The sequence below is a fragment of the Ipomoea nil genome, unplaced genomic scaffold, assembly GCF_001879475.1.
Source record: "Ipomoea nil cultivar Tokyo-kokei standard unplaced genomic scaffold, Asagao_1.1 scaffold2280, whole genome shotgun sequence".
NCBI classification, from domain to species: domain Eukaryota; kingdom Viridiplantae; phylum Streptophyta; class Magnoliopsida; order Solanales; family Convolvulaceae; genus Ipomoea; species Ipomoea nil.
This window is the reverse complement of record NW_017618708.1, coordinates 3,074,794-3,079,051: the sequence shown is the minus strand read 5'-3', so window position 1 is coordinate 3,079,051 and position 4,258 is coordinate 3,074,794. Positions and strand designations below refer to the sequence as shown.

Genomic DNA, 4,258 nt, shown 5'->3' with positions numbered 1-4,258 from the left:
CAGCTGTATGAAGCACGTGCGTCGTGGATACCTACGTACTTCAACGACATACAAATGGGAGGATTGCTCAGGACAACATCAAGATCAGAATGAGAAAACAACTATTTTGGGAAAAATTCACAAACCACCACTACAGCTTGGTAGAATTCATGGCACAATACAACAGTGTCATCGGAGAACAGAGACATAACTAGAAAAAACTCATTGCAGAAAATGAAGGTTCGTACCCATAAACTAAAACCCCTTTGAGTTTTGAAAAGCATGGTGCTAAAGTGTACACCATAAACATATTCTATGAATTCCAACAAGAGGTATAGGAGGCCAGTTTCACGTGTCACATCATCGACAAAAAAAACGTGGGTGACATATGGACTTACAAAGTTGACGAAATAGGCAAAAAAACGTTTGAAGTAACCGAAATCCCCAAAGCGGAAAAAATAGAGTGTGCATGCAAGAAATTCAACCGTGTTGGTATACTTTGTAGGCACGTGCTAGTTTTATGAAGCCAACAGGGTATGAATCAATCCCACAAAAGTATATTGTTCCATGATGGACAAGAGACACATGTACACGTCCCGTGGGCAAAAGGAACAAATATCCCCACAACAAATGAAGCAACAAAAGTAGCAAATCAACTTTGGAGTGAATTCTACAACTGCATGAGATTAGTGAGCGGTTGGCCGAACAAAATGGACCAAATGTTGGCAACATTGCAGCAACTGAAAAAAGATCTACAAAGGGAGAGGCAGCAAACACAAGAGAATGGCAACAATGAATCTGTGTTCGAAACACTACTAGGATCAAGTAGACCATGAGACATACAAATAAAACCACCCAAAGTTGCAAAGAACAAAGGAAGTGGGAAGAGACTCAAAAGCAATAAAGAGAAAGCAATCACAAAGCAACAAAAGAAAAAAGAAAGGACGTGCAATATATGCGACCTCCCATGCCACAACAGCCGCACATGTCCATATAAGGTAGCACAAGACGAAGATTAGAATACTATTTATTTCAAAAATACTGAACAATGCAATTTAGATTACAATTATGAACCATTTTTATATGAAGCATACTTGTTATTAATAAGACATTGTGTACTAAAAAACAAAGGGTACATGCCATACACACAGAGTTAACAAAATTGAAAAAAAAAACACAAGTGACCTATGCACGCAGCAAAAATAACCATGCGCACACATGGTGGTGGGACTAAAAAAAAAAACCCACACCCAACTCACACATGCCACAAAGCAGTGCACACGTGTTAGAAAATCTCACCACACCAAACCCCAGTACCTTGTACGGAATTCGTGATACAACGTAACAGCTAAATTTAAGCACAAGTTTACCCACATATGCGCACCCACATTATCGGGGGTAGTGAAGAGTAAAACGTGCTAGTAGCTAAATGAATTGAAATACGACGAAAATGTAACAACAAACATCTATGCACACGAGAACCCACATATTCGCACACACATCCTAGGGGGTAGTAAGGAGGACACCAAGCAAGTAGCTACATTAATAAGCGTTGGATATAAGCAAAAAAGCCAAGTAAATAGCACAAGTCTTAAGGGTCAAACTTCCTAAGTTTCCTGCGGTTAGTACCACTCTGATACCAACTGTAACACCCCACTTTTCTTAAAACTTATTTAACAAACTTAACCTTGAAAGGTAAGCTAATGCAGCGAATTAAACTTACTAAAACAACTTAAAAGAGGTGTCACCGCCACAATCACCCTTCACGGTGATTGCACAGGCCAAGGATAAACATACTAAATCATTAAAAGTTTAATAGTATCAAACGAACTAGGGGATAAATCCCGATGTCCAATACCATCAAAACGAGGGTAGACAACTACAAGTCTTAAAAGAAAACAACATCGAGAGTTTAGACTACAAAAGCTAACTATGCTAGTCTAGTCTAACTCGTACTCTCTCACGAACTGGGCCCACCTGAAAGGGGTTAACAAACAACAAGTAGAAAACAAACCCGTTAGCACGAAGCTAAGTATAACGCCACTCAACCCTGTAAAGTACTACAATATATACTTTTGGAAAACAGTTTTCTCGTACTTATATCAAGTATTCTGAAACACTTAGGCAACACTTTATCATGTTTAACAGGGTTTCTATATGCTTGCAACCTATTTAACAATAGGCATGCTTTCACAATTAATTAGCTTAGCAATAAACTCATACTATCACATACTCATCTTATCAATAATTTCATATCATCATATATCTTAGTAAATAATCTCATGCTAACACATAAGTCAATAAGAAATTTTGTGCTATCATAGAATCTCTAAGCAATCTCATGCTATCATATACCCATCATGGAATCTCGTACAATCATATATTCTATAAGCAATCTCATGCTATCATATAGTCATCATGCAATCTCGTGCAATCATATAATCTATAAGCAATCTCATGCTATCATATACTCATCATGCAATCTCATGCAATCATATACTCTTTATATGCAATCTTGTGCACTTTAACTTGATCATGCAATATAATGAACATGATGCTTTAGTATAAGTATAGATAGATATACATATACACTCTTTTGTAAAAAGAATACTTTTTCTTGTGGAGGTTTCTTAGAGTCACAATGACTCGCTTTCTTTCTCTTGAGTCTATTGACTGGATTTCTTTCTCTTGAGTCTCTTGAATCGATTTCTTTCTCTTGAGTCTCCCTCACTCGATTGCTTTCTTTACTCATGGACGAGGTAGGACTTCACCATAAGGTGAATGGACCTATCTGGGCTCGACATCTAGCCGGCCTAATGATCATCTCGCCGCAGAACCAGTCTCTTGGTTCTTTTCTCAAAATCTGTGGAATCAGGTATCGAACTATCAGTGTGCACACCCCCTAACCAGGATTCTAAGCCTGGCGGGCAGTTTCCAACCGAGTAACTCGTGAATATCTACCTCATTACTTCATATCGGATCGCAATGTCCGTTGTTTTCTTTACTTTCTTTCTTTCACTGTTTTGTCAGTTCTATCCGATCTTATCTCTTTTCTTCCAAAAGGACATAGTCCTAACGGTCCTCCAAAATCTCGGATTACTCACACTAATACATATAGATATGGCTCATGCATTTCAACTCATGCAACACTTTACTTATGCAAACTTATGCACATAACTTCTCAACAATTTCTCAATGCAACAAGAGAATGACTTTCTAAAATAGATATGAGTTTTTGAAAATAATACTTAGGCTCACTTTGACCACTTGTCCATTTTAAAACATGGTATGCTCAAATATGCACTTCACTGTAGAATATACTTCAATTCTCCTTTCAATGTGGAAGTGTGGATTCTCAACAATTCTATAAACATGCTCATAAATCATAATGTAGTTAATCCTCATTGGCAAACACTTAGCAAGTATTCAACATGCACTTGAACTCAAAATGCTCAACATTATCTCATCTACTGTAATCTAGCATTCAAGGAAATATGCTCTGTACACTTCAACAGTTAATAATCTTTGCAATAATCTCAACAAGTCATAATAGACATCTAGGCATGCTTTTCTAGCAAAGATTAACCAATATGGATCATATTTCATTATCTAACAGTCATATAATTTCCATGCTTCTCAAATAAATAACCAATACCAAATATTCAACATTTTCCTTCATTGAAAACTTCACAGACAACTTTTGTGGCCTTTTTCTTCACAAATTCTAACACAAAATGCTCATTTCTACTCCAAATGTAATGAAATCAATTTCTACTCGTGCGTCGTAATGGCCCCGAGTGTCCAAGCCACAAGGATCCGCGAGTCCTAGTCCGAAACGACATGTAGCTGAGCCACAAGGGCCCGACCACTGCACATACCTTGCCTGGCGGGGCTTGAGGAGCCCCACCGCTTGGAACCACCAAGCGGCGGCCTAGGGCCACGGCTCTAGCCTAGAGCCGTGCCCTAGGGCCACTCCTCCATCAGCCTAGCCAACGCCTCCTCCCTAGGGTCGTTGGCTAACTCCGTGTGTGAAACCCCGTAAATCCAAATTCCATTTAAGGATTAATTAAGTAATTAATCCTAGCTTAATTGATAGTTTAATTCCTAAAATCCTGAAAATTTAATAGTCGGAGGACTAGTAATTGACTAGTCAATCCAAGTCAATGGGTTGTACCTTATGCTTCATGAATTGTTCCCTTGTCTCCTTGCACTTTTTCATTTTAGTAAGGGTAAAGAAGACCTTTCACCTTATGATTGTATTCCAAGCTAACCTAGAGTC

At 38.3% G+C, this 4,258-nt stretch overlaps 1 long non-coding RNA gene across 1 annotated transcript in view; it reads right to left on the bottom strand.

Moving 5' to 3' along the window:
• Positions 1–3,645, bottom strand: part of LOC109150849 — a 14,728-nt gene extending 11,083 nt beyond the window's left edge. Inside the window, exon 1 of the long non-coding RNA XR_002049233.1 lies at positions 3,635–3,645. This is a non-coding gene — a long non-coding RNA (uncharacterized LOC109150849). The remainder of the gene's footprint in view (positions 1–3,634) is intronic.
• Between the last annotated feature and the right edge of the window lie 613 nt (positions 3,646–4,258).